The sequence below is a fragment of the Sander lucioperca genome, chromosome 11 (assembly GCF_008315115.2).
Source record: "Sander lucioperca isolate FBNREF2018 chromosome 11, SLUC_FBN_1.2, whole genome shotgun sequence".
Classification (NCBI taxonomy): domain Eukaryota; kingdom Metazoa; phylum Chordata; class Actinopteri; order Perciformes; family Percidae; genus Sander; species Sander lucioperca.
In genome coordinates, this window is record NC_050183.1 from 21,949,824 (window position 1) to 21,965,674 (window position 15,851).

Consider the following 15,851-nt stretch of genomic DNA (forward strand, 5'->3'; position numbering starts at 1 on the left):
AGTAAAAATGAGACAAAAAATAAGCTGTGATTAACACTGGGATTTAAGGCTCTGATTCAAATTTGAGCTGATGCTACACTGCATGTAGGCCTACATGGTACCTAGAGCTGTACCTGAATCAGATTTTTTCTATTTAAATTGGAATTGGCTGTTCAATAAGAAGAATTTGACTATTTGTTCCTTATTTAACCCTTTTTCTTCATATAGACAATCTGGCAATCAGAAAATCCATTGGCGTGGGTTTCAGTGATGATTTCGACCACATTAACAGTCAAATGCGGTAAAATGCAGCCCACCACAGTTGTATAATGACCGAAAATATTTTTACACTACTCAATGGGTGGCAGTCCACACAGTCTGCCAGGGGGATTTAAGTTGGTGGGTCAGGGACAGCTGCTCTGTATAGGACGATCCCCTCGTCTGACCGCATTTCATCTGTGGCGGTGCGCCGCGACTGGCTCTAGGTCGGCTTGGAAAGGCTTGGGGTGAAGGTGGCTCGCGACTCCGTACGTGAGCTTTAGAGTACCCCTTGTCTGGACCTCACTAGTTCCCGGGCCCATGGACTGAGAACAATCCTTAAATCTGTGACAAATATTCTTGCCTGACAATGAGGAAATAAAGTAATAAATACATTTGCGATAAATATACATAAAAAAAAAAAAAAAAAAAAAGTTCATTCATCCTTTATAAAGCAAAGGGTGATTGTCCCTAGTATCTCATTTGACCTTTGTTGGTCTCTTCCCAGACGCTATGGAAACATGACAATAACCAGAACTTGTTAATACCGGAAAGCAGCATTGAGACAGATCATGGGCTGTAGTTAGCATTATTTAACTTAGCTATGTCTTCAGGCACTTGCTTACAACAGTCCAGGGACCGCCATGGGGCAAAAATCGCAGAGGAGCCGCACACACAGACAATCAATATGGACGCAGATGGGAAGGGAGGTGGGGGCAGAAAAAAAAGAAGAGCTGGAATAGTCATTTTCGCTTGAGAGGCGCTCCCTTGAAAGCCATGAAATAAAAATCTGAACTTTAAAATTGATAAGGATTGATTTCGCTGACATGGGATCATAACATACACCCCTTCGGAGACTGGCAGCGTGAGGGCTTACAGATGCCTGGCGCATAAAGGAGAATGGGGAGGACGTAAATCTGACTGCAGCACAGCAATTAGCCTTTTACTGTTGAAAAGATATGGAGAATCTTTACTGTTTCATCAAATGGCATTAGGCATGCTCTAGGCCTGGAGGTTTTCCTAGGAAGACAAATGCTAGAATAAACTTGTTTGGACAGATGGATTGGATGGAATTCTTCACAAAGTTCACTATTTTCCCTCACAGATCCATATAGATCTCTAGCAAATGGTTAGTTCATTATGTGGCTTCTATTAAATGTCACACAATAGTTGAGCAATAAGTACAGAGAGAAGCTCACCCTAAATGACATTTTTCACAATGTTTTCAAAGACAAAGTGTGCCATATAAATTGTGAATAAGTTTATCTCAGTGGTTACTGAAAGTGCTAAAAAGTAGCTGAATTAATGAGGAACACAAGAAGCAACGCAGAAGCTGTTTTTATTAATTTAATGAAAGAAGGGCCTCACTGTTTAATGACTATTCATTTGCAAGCCCCCTAATCATCTTACGAATCAGAAAACATTGTTTTTAATTGTGCTATCACGTATGCTTTAAGAAACTAATATTCAGGCCCCAGAATGCAAATTAATTACTATTCAAATGAGCAACGTGCAGCAGAGAACATGATTAGGTGAAAAGAGAAAGAACTTGGTGCTAATTCCTACTCAGATGAGTGATTAGGAGGAATGAACAAGGAGGTCTTGATCAAAGCTAACATTGTAAGCTAACATTGTACTGTATGCTGGTGAGCAGATGGTGAGCCATAAATCCTCACCCAGGCTCTGACACATATTAGCATTTAGTTAGCAGCCCACAGCTTGCCAGCCATTTAGGTAATATCTCCATCAGATCACTTTGGAAATGGTGATGGAGTGAGTTGGGGGGATTTTAATGCTTTCCACGACTGTATTGTGCTTAGTTAGACGGAACTCTGGCTGTGCCATGAAGTGTTGCTGTTTGCAGCGGTAGGAGACTGCATGTGTTGACAAATACGCTCATCACTGCCCATTTACCTGCATAAAGCTTTCACTGGCACCAGCAACTTGTAGAACAACACAATTTACTTCAAGTGAATACAGAAAATGCCAATATACTCAACTCACAATGTTATGGATTGGCAATAGTGTTCACATCCTGGTGAAATGGTAATTTAAAACACATGCATGTATTGCAAGTTACCTAAAGGGGCAATTTAGACTCTAAATCGCCCACACAAACATTTGTCAGATATAATATACTGAATGAATTGCTAGTGTACATGGATGAGCCTTTTTTAAATACAAAAATCACATACTTTTGTGATTGTTATAGCATACAGCCAGAATACTTGGACAGTGAGTGACACAAACATTTGAAAGACTTCTGTGGGAAAGATTTGACCTTGATATGTAACGTTTACGTAGTTTGCATTAATGTTGACAAGATTTATTCTTAATAGGATGGTCACCATTTCGAACCATTAGTACCTTCTCTAATGAAATGGTAGCTCATATCAAAGTCTGTTACTGCATCAGTCAGGTGCTGCACCCAAAGCTCAGTCAATGTGAGACCTGAAATTCAACCCTTGACAGATGTCTTTAATTGAATAACCAAAACCTGTACATAGGCTGTTATTGGTATTTGACATCACTGAATCATGACAAACTCTTCGTCCTAAAACAGCAGCAGGCTAAAACATTATATAAAGTCATCTGTTGTGTCCGAGAGGAGTGAATGTTACTGTACAAGCGCACGTGTCCGAAAGCAAAAATGCTAAGCTCCTGACTGAGGCCAATGGTTTCTTTTTTGCCACACCAAGATGCCCAGGTAACTCATTTAATGCTACACCTCATGGATTTAAAATTTTACAGCAAATTAATTTTGTCAATCTGGAGCCGAATCTTCCTTTTTCTTCTTCATCTTTTTCTGTTGTTTGTTTTGTTTTTGGGTGTCCCTTACCAGAACCTTTTAGGATGAGATATGCTATTACTGAGGCTACACATTGATGACATGAGATGCCCAATGCACAGATCAGGGGAGTAAGTAATTCAGGAGAACAGTGCTTTATTTCAAAACTCATTTAATCATTTGATACAGTATAATATCCGTACCTCCTGACTGAGGCCCATTCAGATATTCTATGTTTTTTTCATTAAAATGTTTCAATTTATTTTTAGCACTGAGTTCGAATTCAAGGGGCAAAGATGATAGATTACATAAAATAGGAGATAATTATGCCAGACAAAGTTTTGTTTCCATATACGGCTGAAACATTTGTACTGTTTTTCTCATGTCAGATTACTTGCATACCACTAGCTCCAGTGCCCATCTTTTGATTTAGGGTGAAAACCATCTCCTTTAGTTTATTCTTGGTTTATGACTTTGGCATTTAAACGGGAGATTGTGCTATCTGATATAAAAACTAATAAAAACACATTCATATTGTTAATCACTGTTCACTACAAGAGTTAAAATTTGAAAATATTAAAAGATAAGCACTGAATGTGCAGTTATATGCATGCAAGCATAGCAGCACACACAGAAGAAATGCTGTGAACTCACTTAGTGACACTTAGACACTGACAGACTGAGTGAATGACTCTCCTGCTGCACGGATTGGGTTGCAGTCAGTGAGCTGATAGTGAAAGGGGAGCAGTGAGAAAGAGCGAGACAGAAAGTGCAAACTGTGTGTAGTTGTCTGTGCGTGCGTACGTGTGTGTGTGTGTGTGTGTGTGTGGGAGGGGGGGTAATTGTGGTTCAACTATGAGGAACAGCTGAAAGAGCTCATATATGGCATAGAGGAACAAGCATGGTGACAGGCAACTTGACAACACAACCTGTTTTATGGTGACAAGTGTCTGTGTGTGGGGCTGTGTGTGTGTGTGATTGTGTGTGTGTGGTTGAGAGAAAGAGTGACTGGAGGCAAAAAGAAAGTGTGAGAAAGAAAGAGTGAAGAGTGTGCTAAAGAAAGGCAGGTGAGCAGTGAAGTGCCTGTCTGCCCACCCAACATGTTCACACGCCTCCTTTAAGAATAGCAAAGAGTCTTGGTAAGCGATTTCTACACCAGGGGTGTTGATGGGGAGGATTGTGTAACTATGCGTGCGTGCGTGACAGAGAGAGCGAGAGAGTTGGAGAAACTAAATAGAAGAAAGGAAAAAGAAAACTGTTGACTATCCTTCACCTGTCACCCAAAGGACCAACAGAAAGGGATCTGAGAAAGATCACAGGCTGTTTCCTGCTACCCAAGAGGCTTAGCAGGGACGACAGCAGTCAAGGTGCGGTATACTTTACACCAGGTTGCAAAATAAGTATTTGCCTGGTTTTGTGTGTGGCTCTGCCTGGGCTGCAGCTGTGTGCGTTTGTGTATTCTTGATGCATAAGCAGGGGGGTTCAAATCATCAAAGCAGCTCTCCTCAGCTCAGTTTTCAGTGAGCAGCTAAAGGTTAGACCTATGTGTTGCTACTTAACAGTAACATGCAGAGACTCATTTACACCGTATCATTACCACTACGCAACTTACTCGTCAATCACACCGATCCAGTGAAGCGGGTCATTTCAAAAAGAGACACACACACCAGTTGAAAATGTCATTCCTAATAGTGTTACTGAAGTGCAGTAAAAAGTATCTAAAGCTTAAATATTTGTTTGCATGTTAATTTTACAAAGTTCGATATATTTCGTAGTGTACAAAATATTTTAAAAGCATTTTATCTGATATAAGAACAAAGCTTATACCATTCACCACTTCAATTCAAGAATATGCCTTTTTCTTACCATCAAAAAACCAAGACAGCAAAGGTTCTTTTTCTTTCATTTTTTACTATTATTTTATCAATTTTACATTATCCTTCTGATCATACCCAATTTTTTTGTATCCTCTTCTGATTAAATAATGTTAACATACAAATAAAATGTTTGCAACAATTTGCTGCAACAATTAGTAGAAAGATTAATCAACAGCTATTTTAATAATCGATTAATCTGTTCTGTCATTTTTCAAGCAAATATGCCAAATATCTGCTAGTTCCAGCTTTGCAAATGTGAGGATTTTCTGCTGCTCTTTGTCTTACATGACGGTCAATTAAATATATTCCGGTTTTGGATTGGTGGTTGGTCAAAAACAGCATTTTGAAGATTTCACTTTGGTAACTTGAAATTACAAGAGACTATTTTTTGCATTTTATAGACTTACTGACTGACGTTATATGTTCTATATGATGCTGCTATTGTGACCAGGATTGTCCTGTAGAAAAGGCTTTTAAACTTAGTTAGGATCCTTCTTGGTTGAATAAAGTTGTAAAACGTTTAGCACACAACTCGAAGAAATGAGATCTAACCCTGCAACCCACATGTGTGAAAAACAACTTGTAGGCTTGTTATGTGTGTTCTGACCAGAAATAGGCCTGTGACCCATCCTGGGGTCACCAGCCATAGTTTAAGAAACGCTGACTGTCAGTGAGTGTAAGACCTTTGTAGCTCTCATTCATGTAGCAGGAGGCTTCACTGTGTAAAAGATATAAGTGAAAGGTTGAAGCTGCCTCTCCAGTCCTCTGTGTTCTCAATGATGTGACGTCACAGAAACATATTATAGGACTGTCTTGTGTATTCGTCTGTCCGTTATCTTATTAGCAATTACAGTAACATGAATACTGAGCAAATCCTTTACTGTAGTGCTCAACCATAGATAATTAGTTTTTTGTAGTATAAAAACATGTAAGCTCTGTATAGATTAATCACTACATTAATGCAACACAAATATGTATTTATCTGGGCATTGCACAAGGTAGTGCACTAGAATAAAGAAATTGTAAAGAGCTAAGAAATCAGTGTTTTAAGTGGTGATTATCATTTTCCAGGCTGAGCAATAATCCAGGTAGTCCCTGAGAGACAGTTTGACTTTTGTTCCGCTATTTTTGTTTCATAAAAAATAAGCTTAGCTTATATTTTGCATTCTCCCTAATCTATTAAAACTTCTTTGGAACTTGTTGTTCATCAAATAGTTTTCATTGACTAGTCATTTGAAAGATAGAGTGACAGTAAGACGTGGAGCAACTGCCATGGACTGAATTTAAACTGACATGGTTGTGGTATGCATCTCAGCATGCTGAGCCACCAGGACGCCAGATCTGGTCTTTGAAGCCATTGCCACAGTTCCCTGAGGCCAGCAGCAGCAGTAGCCGAGGGGGTATCAAATGTGTTAGAGCTGCCCCACTAATAAGATAAGTGGGCTAATGCTAGCAGTAGAGGTTTGCCACTCATCTCAATCTGTCGTGTTTAACAGTCTCACAGGAATAGCTCTCAAATTTAAATGCTGGCCCACTGTTGATAGAGTGGAGAAGTGTAAGTTTGTGTGTGTGTGTGTGTGTGTGTGTGTGTGTGTGTGTGTGTGTGTGTGTGTGTGTGTGTGTGTGTGTGTGTGTGTGTGTGTGTGTGTGTGCGTGCGTGTGTGTGTGTGTGCGTGCGTGCGTGTGTGTGTGTGTGTGTTTGGGTATGTGTTGGTGGGGAGAGAGCATGAGTGGAAGCAATGTAAGACGCTGGCTAAGTCTTATGGAACATCAGTTGACACTAGAAAAATACAGCTGCCGATAAATCTCCTACAACAGCCCCGTACTCAAGTTTCGCTCCATGATTTATCGGAGTTGTTCCTTTTAGACTTGCCATTTTGGAGCCACAATCTCTGTAGGTCATTTGTACAACTAACTTCTAAACTTTGATACTACGCGAAGCACAAATGTAGGGAGAAGGAAACATGGCCTTTCTGAAGATTAAACTAGCTGGATATCATTTATCTGTTCTTCCTCGGTTCAGTTTGAGCTCTTAATTCGGCTCTCTAAAAATTGTCTCAAATAATCAGTGATTCAGTTTGGATGTTTATATTTAACCACCGATGCACCCAACAGTAGCTCTCAAAATGCCAAGTGTCTGTTTGAAAACTGGGCTTAATTGGAATATGTGTGTTTTAAGGTGAAAGCTATTACTCTCATTCGGTCTCTATTGATCTGCACCTCTAGCACTGATAAGTTCTGCACAATGTTTATTAGACTAAGAGGGACTTGTTGAACCGTAATACCTATTTCTTTTATAGAAATGGTAATTTAATAAAAGGAAATGTATAATGTCTTAATGGTTCAGTGTGGTATTACATGTTACTGATGTTATATGGGTTGTAATCTGGGCCACGTGGATTGTTGCATGTCAGAACATGAACCAATAAAACAATTATTAGACATACATAAGAAATATAAGAAAAAGCTGTGTTTTGATAACTTAAATGACATTTTAAAATCCATTGCACACCTGACAACCTAACTGTGGCTAAATTTGGACATCATTTTGTAATTGAAATTTGTAATACAGGCCTGATACCCTGAACATGGTTCACATTCATTGCCTACATTTTGGCACCAAACTACATGTCAATGCATCATTACTCTAATTACATGCATGCTGTTCCATTACATTACTTACCACACAACCATCTTCATAGGCCCACAACAGGTGTCTGTAATCAAATAACAAGAGTGCCATCAACAACAAATTAAATGCAGATCATTCTAGTCCTATCTTAGATTACAATTATTTAGATATAATAACATCTTAAAAGATTTAGTTACATTTTACAAGATATATTTTACAACAGTTTTTTGCTCCTTATGTCAGATTTCACAATATTTCTAACGTCAAAACATCTAATAGCCATGTTCATGTGTTTGTGTGTTGAAAAGTACCGTGGCAGCTGCTGCTGACAGCTACAGCAGTCAGTGTTTTATGTTCGCTGCAAAGACAAAATAAATCACCTGATTAATGCAATGTTATCACAACGTCTTGTAGTGGAAAAAATTATGTTTAAGCATGATTCTTTATATTTTTGTCTTATTTCTGTTTTAATTTGTCTCGCAATGATGAAGGTTTTTTTCTTCTCTTATTCTCACATATTGAAAGTAAGAGTCACCAAGTCTGGGAACGTAATATGTACGCTGAACAGATAGGGACTACAAGGTCACCTTAAACTGTCTGTTATTTCTGCCTGGATAGTTGAGACTTCTCACATAGTTGAGATAAAGGGATGTCTAAACTCTGGGGTAGAAAGTGGTACAGAGGGGAAGAAGTGAAGTGGCTCCTGAATGTCTGACTATGTTTGATTGTAAGAAATGTGTGAGTCATGTTTAGAAAGAGGGGCATGCCTTTTCTATCTCACTGGAGATGCATATATACTGTGTGCTTTTTGTTATTCGTTGAAGAGACCTTTCACACCAGAGCTGCGTGCCTTTTGTGAACCGTGTGCTTCCTGCATTTGCAAATGTAAATAAATACTCAAAGACCAAACTTTGGTTTAATCCTCAAATAGTCCTTATTTGTTTCATCTGGTGTTTTTGATACGCACTCCTGCTGCTAACGAGAAAAACTTCCACTACAGTCTCCCGGCCATTTTTCTAGGGCTGTGCTCGAATGAAGGAATTCGTAGTCGACTAACACTCATTCAATTGTATCGACTAATCGATTAGTTGATTTAATCAACAGATCTGTAATCTGCATGTTTCTCTGCAAAGAGTCATGCAAAAGCACCACTTTAATTCTTGTGTTTACCAGAGAGGTGCTCGTACATTTCTTGGAAATAAGTCATTCAGCATGAAAAAAGCATACAACATGACTAATCGACTAAAGAAATCTTAGTTGACTAAGACCAAAACGACCGATTAGTCGACTAATCGACTAAGAGGGGGCAGCCCTACATTTTTCACCGCATAAAGCTGCTACCAGCCAGGCTAAAGCTAATATAGTTAGCCTAAAGAAACAAGGCGTCTGCCCCAACTAACGTTACAGTTCGGAGCCGCGACGCTGGAAACGTAACACTAACCTACAACAGCAGTCTGTTTCTGATATAACGTAATTTACATTATATAATACAATACAATAAGTGTTCTTGGATACACAGTTTGTTGCTAGCGCGTGACATGCAGGCTCTGCATGCACAGCAAACCACCAATCACAATCAATGTTGATGAACAAACAAGCAGGCCCCGCTAGTCGACCACAACCTGAAATTTAGAGGAAGCAACATGCATGCATTATTACTATCATTCACTTTAGCCTGGATTGATAGCATTATATGAATACAATGGTGTCATGCCAGTCAACCAGTGCACTTAACCATCTAATTTCCCTCTCCAAAATCACTTCAGAAGAGTAGTCACAGCGCTTACTTGCTTTGGTGTTTGTAAAGCATTAAAGTTCAACAAAGAATGGTTCACATAAGAAAAGTTCCTTTTTCATTTTTATTTCCTATGTAGATGCACTCCCCTACAAAATCACCCCAGTAGTCGAGAATGATTTATTATTTCCAAATAGAGCTATTTATGTCATCTTGTAAAAATTTGTCTTTTTTCATATCGCAATATATATCGCATGAAAAAAATATCGCAATGTCAGTTTTTTTCCAATATCGCGCGGGCCTACTCACGCACATTTTTTCACTCCATATCATCCACTTTATCATGAAGATTAAATCCAGCAGTGTTATTTGCACTTTTACTGAGTGATAATTGTTCCATAAACACCTTGTAAAATCCAACTCAAAAAAAAATTGTTAATATTTAATCGGCGCTGTCTCACCGTCACATTGTCCACTACGGAGCGTAGTAGTAGATCGCCCGACTGCACGGAATACAGGATAGCATCAAATACCCTAGCATTAGATAACGGCAGAACACAGTGTAAATAACTAAATATCTGTCTTTAATACTGTACATATATTATCAAATGTCAAAGTCTGAAAATAAGTTAAGCTCTCGCTCAATCGTTACACTCTATGTCCTCTATGTTGTCGGTCCGAACTTTAATACTGTTCGTTACCAAACCTGCATGAAGAAAAGTGTGTTTGCCTATTAGACTTTCATCTTCAGATTGTATCTCGGGGTAGGGGATACCACTAGTTGATGCTGTGATTTTGGCAAGGTGTTAACAATCACAAATTGTTGTAAACATATAAATACTGCGGTGACCCCTGTGTGTAATGCTGCATGATGGCACTGCTGGCCCTGCAGGAGGACTACGCCAATGAAAGAATCAGGAGAGAAAGAGACTTCAGGGACCACGACGATGACTGGCTAATATGCCGATTTAAATTCCCTAAAGCTGAGCTCTTGGATCTATGTACTGAATTGGGTCCAGTAGAGAGGGCAACTCACCGGAACCGTGCCATCCCGGTCCAAATACAGGTCCTTGCTACTCTGGGGGCAACCGGCTGTTTCCAGCGGTAAATGGCAGACAGCTAAGTGTTTTATATAAATATTATATAGGCTATAATCTTCAACTTTATCACTGAGGCTTGTTTTGATATAATATATAGTTCTGTTAAATCTTATCCTATAGGTCTGGTATATCGAAGCTGTCCCCGAGTGCCGTAATGCCTGCCATTTTGGACGGTATTATTAATATAGGTAGTCTATAGATCAGGTTTCCCTACACTGTGCGACAACAGGCCAAAATTATAATTAAATTTGCAGCAATTCCTGAACGTCTGAGAAGTTTTGTGCTTTTTCACCACCAGTCTTCATGATTCGGCGTAACGAAAGAACAACTGCCAGTGTCATTCATAGACTGATCAGCATTCATGAGGTGCTTTGCATTGACCATTTATGGTTAAAAATGGGCGTGTACAGGGCGGGATAAGAGGCTGATTCACGTACCCACACTTGTGGGTAATCTGTGATTTATAAAGGGAACATTGCTTACAGATGTGCGTACGCACGGTTTTTTAAATCTGAATTATTTTTGGCCTACGCCATTTTTGGCATTTGGGCGTACGTACACTTTTAGTAAAGATCCTACACACAGTTTTATAAATGAGACCCCTGGCCTTTAGAGGGCACTAAATTTGATCTTAGCTTCCCCCACCGGAGTTTATTTGCTAATAGCCGTGTGGACACACTCTTAACACATTCAAATTCCCCCCATCGCACCCTCGCCTCCTGTCTCTACGCTGAGACAACCTGGAAACCACCGTCCATGACTGAGGAAGCTGGCACTCCGTAGTAAGCACCTCAAATTACAGCTTAGCACTTGTGTCTGTTTTTCTCATCAGCAGTGGTGGGGTAGCGGCTCGAGGACAGGAGCGTACGGCTCAAGAGAGACAGGGACAGCAGTTTGTACATATGTGTGTTCTTGTGTGAGTGTACGCGTCTATCCTCTAAAACTCAACCCCCCTGCCCTCCCTTAAATATCCTCTCGCCTTCGGTGGTTCTTTCTTGCTGTTCCTCAGTGTCTTGACTCCATGCCCTCCGCAAAACCTTAAGAACCCAATCGTCTCAAATTCAGCCCACTGAAATAATTAAGGGGTTGCATGCCGCCAAAAATAAGGGTGTGTGTATTTTTGAAGTAGGGAGGGGACATGTGTTTGGAGTTTCGGGATGCCAGGATGCCTCCGGCTGGATTCAACTTGTTAGGAAAACTAGGTATTGCCTTACACTTCCGTTGACATGACTGCAGTATCAGTGGTTGGTGGGGGGTGGGGGTGGGGGGGTGCATTAGGTGTCAGCGACAGTTTGGCTGACCCCCCCCAAGGATGTGCATGTTTATAGAGGTGTTCTCACAAACATTTTCCCAGCCCAGCGCGACAGACAGGCCTCATGGGCATGAAGAGGTGTTTACAGTTACTGTATCTTTGTACCTCACCACAAGCACAAATACACGTGATGCATTTTGGGAAGTATATTAATTATGACAATGATTCCAACTAATACAGTGCTCAATTTTGACTCATCATGGGACTCAACCTGAGTTGTTGAAAACAGAAACCTGTCTGTTGTGCCTTACCAGCCGTTTAGACTGAAAATGCACACGATGAAACACAATCCCAGAAACAATGCATAGTTCTTTATGACTAGGAGAAGGGATTTTACAACTCAAAAAGTTGTGGAAGTTACACAGCAACAATCATTTTATCCTCTGTCACAACGATTACAAGGTAAACAGAGAAATATGGTATTTACATTACAAATGAATATGCCAGGAATGTAGCCTTGGACGTATTTGATTGGCCAACACAACAGCACTGGAAGCGTTGCATGATGGCAAAAATTGAGCCTGTATCAGCTACTTGCCAAACAACCATATAGTTCTTGCCATAACCCCTTTGCATGGGCAACTACAATGTAGTCAAGCAGTGGCACATCACCTGCAGTCTTTTCTGAGAACTACTACTATTTACTATAAACTATAGATAGAACAGTACATTTAATTATAAGCTTTTGTGAACTGGAATATCAAATACTATTTTGTTGTAGTATGTGTTTCAGTAAGACATGGTGCATGCAGAAGAAAAGGGGGGATTAAAATATTAGTTACAATGAAATACTTAGCAAACTAAACTAGTGTGCTCAGTGTTAGTGAGCTATATTATTTTGTATGAGGTTGCTCTACAGTATTATCACCTCCATTGCAATATTCAAAAAGCCTAAGCCTGACACTGATGTACGAATCGAAACATATACACAGACATAATGAAACATGATACACATAAACCAGTATTCATGTTCACTACCAGAGATGGACAATAAACACATACACAGACATAACACACAAAACACACACACACACACACACACACACAATTCATAAGCATGCAGACTGGGGAGCAGGCGTCCTTTTGTTGGAGGGAGAATGGGAAGTGTGAAGGACGTGACGAGGGAGATAAGTGTCCTCCAGGGCCCTGAGGTTACCCTAATGGTGTCATACATCACCACTCACAAAGCCATGCAGAGCAAAGTTGTCAATGCATGAATGCTGCACTATTACTATCGGCCATTTTAATCATGGCACCTGTCACTGCGCTAATCAACACCATAACTTCACACTGGAAATCACTCAGAAAAACTCTCTCATGCTGCTGTGTATCAGGAACTGTATACAACACAGGCGGTAAGTTATGCAGAGGCGGCCGCTGGCTGGATGGTGGGCCACTGTGCTGAGGGGTTGTGACTTTGAAGTGCATCATTGCCCTTGTTTAATGGAGGCTTGGCTTTTCCTAAGCAGTTGTTGTGACAATGCTAAATGCTGCTTTTATGAACGTGTTTTCCCCCCCCCCCCCCCCCCAACTGTCAACACCCCCCCAACACATACACAAACAGCCTGTACAGTGTGGTTCCTGGACACAATACACACCAGTGAAACAAGCTGTTCTCAGCACTCTGCAACTGTTTTCCTCCTTGTTCACACTGATGCAGATTCTAAAAATGCCATCCCATCTCCACTAAACTGATATATTTCATGTCACTTTGAAAATGCTCCAGAGTAGCCTAGAAATCTAGACGCACCCTAGTGGAAGCAAATGTAATCTGTGGGTCTGGCTTGTCAGGCTAGCTCCAGAGTGAATAATTGTAAAGATTTCAGATCACAAAATACAGGTATTGTCATTGACATATCTGACCTATGATGCACTGATGATGGAAGTTCAAACAGAAACCTCTCTACAGTACCTTACAGTTTACTTACAACTTAATGTGAAAATCTCTACATTACTTGTCAAATTCAAACACAAACCAGAACACATTACTTCCCTTGAAACAACCACAGCTGATGTGCATTAGTAACGTCAGTGTTGCTTGGCGACAACAGGAAGATAGCGGTCAGAAATGCCCATAACAACCATGAAACAAGAAAATAGACATTGTATTGAGCCTAGCCTTTGTAGGTTTCTAATCTAAAATACTTTAATGTTACTAGCACATTATTTACAATACAGTAAATATAATTATGATTTGTTTCCATCCTGACACATATCCTTTTCACATTTTATTCCATAAAATGTTAACTTGGTTTACATTAGCTAACGTTAGCTGGCTAGCAAACCTTACTGTTAGTGAAATTACCTGAATGCTGCTTTCTAACATATTTATGCCCAACATGCTGTCTACACGTAGCTACGTTTAATTTAGCTATAAAGTTGAATACATGTGACATTACTCACCGCCCGGTGTCCGCAGACTTTTGGATTAGCTATCTCGCAACTGCGAAGCCAGCTAGTCAGTTAGCGGGGATAAATACGAATGACACGACCGCGAAGCACTTTTGTTGACTGTCACAAACGTTTCTGCTGTTACTGTTTCCAAACCGCATTGCACTGAGACACTGACTGTAGCTAACTACAAACTACCAATCACATAAAATACGTTTTACATGCCAAAAGCACAGGTGAAACTACCGTTAAACGTACAATGTATGTAATTTACTGCCGCTAGGGGTCTCTCAATTAAAACCATGTACACCAGAGAATTTCTAATACGGGGAGAAGTTCCACTCTCGGGATACTTCCGGCTTCTGAACTGGTTGCAGTTCCACTCTGGTTCCATTAGGGGGCGCTCACGGGCGAGTGCAGAATGAATGATGGTCTATGGTCTATGGAGCTATAACCCTCAAAATCCACTTTTCTAAGGATATATTTTTTTGTCTAGTAATTTGAATGTTGCATTCGAAAGGGGAGGCTAAGAAAATACACACTGCTGGGTGTTGGATTTTTTTTAAGTCGTTTTTTTGTTCTAAAAAGCCTTTTAAAATGTCAATGACGTCATACTCATATACGGCCAGAGATACTGCTTTACGGCAAGCTCTCAGTCGCTTCCTTTTTTCTCTCGAGGCATCGACAACACAGCTGACAGGTTAGGCTCTCCCTGTCTATACACGTGCTAGAAAGAGGTTTGCTAATGTTTTAAAGACCACGCCGAAATATTCACTCTGACATTCTGGTTCCACTTCGAATGCCATCAAGCGGGATCTCTGGTCGTAATCAGTCCTTCACTGATCAATCAGCATTCATTATTCGAATGCTAGCTGTTATGCAGGGGCGGATGGGCCATCTGGCAACTCTGGCAAATGCCAGAGGGGCCGGACCTTTTTTTTTAATGTGGGCCGGTCAGATTTTTTTTTTTTTAATATAAATAAATTGTCTTTACAGGCCAACAGCGCAGAGGATGGGTTTTTATCGCTTGCACGATTTCACTATGGTTATAATAATAATAATAATAATAATAATATTAATAATAATAAATATTAAGCATTTGGCCAGTCGGCAACAGCCGGCCTGGTCCCGAGATGGGTCGACCGACCCAATCAGAAGTTACTCAAATTGGGACATTCAGTCAAAATCAAGCACGTCACCTTCAAACGGGATCTCCATTTGCAGGGTTCAGGCTGTACCGGACACTCTCGGTGATCATGCTGCTCTGGGGGACCGGCTGCAGCAGCGAGAAGCCGCTGCTGACGGGCAGAGAGCCGGAGCTCTGACTGCTGTCCGTCCGCGCGGCCGTCTGACGGCATTAGTATTAAATTGAGACTGGTTTTGAGTTTCATTACCGGTTAAAAACATCTCATTGTTGCGTTAAATAGTAATCTAATTTGGTGTTTTGGTACAGTTGGTTTTAACACCTGATGCGAAGTGAACAAGCAGCGTCGCTCTGCTCCGTCTTTCTGCTGTGCCCCATTCACGTAGTGTTTAGTTTTACACTACAGGTTAAACTCTGCAATTAATCCGCGGTTCACATGTATGTATGAACTGTGGTGGTCCATTACACTGTAGTCTCAACATCACTGATCATTTTTTATCAATAGAATATAGAAAACATTAGGCCTACACTTCACAATGTTTTGTATCCATAACATGTTGTGTTATTGTACAATTTAGCAGTAAAAGCAGTAGCCTCTGTAAGTCAACCCTACATTTTTCAACTTGGGAGCAAAA

The 15,851-nt window shown here is 40.4% G+C and overlaps 1 long non-coding RNA gene across 2 annotated transcripts in view; it reads right to left on the reverse strand.

The window, feature by feature from the left end:
- Positions 1-14,593, reverse strand: part of LOC116039145 — a 33,329-nt gene extending 18,736 nt beyond the window's left edge. Inside the window, exons 1-2 of one of the 2 annotated variants that reach the window (XR_004102263.2) lie at positions 7,846-7,893; positions 7,586-7,619 (exon numbers count right to left, since the gene is read on the reverse strand). This is a non-coding gene — a long non-coding RNA (uncharacterized LOC116039145). Of the gene's footprint in view, positions 1-7,585; positions 7,620-7,845; positions 7,894-14,084 lie in introns of those variants that run through there. The other variant, XR_004102264.2, reaches the window with a different exon arrangement.
- Between the last annotated feature and the right edge of the window lie 1,258 nt (positions 14,594-15,851).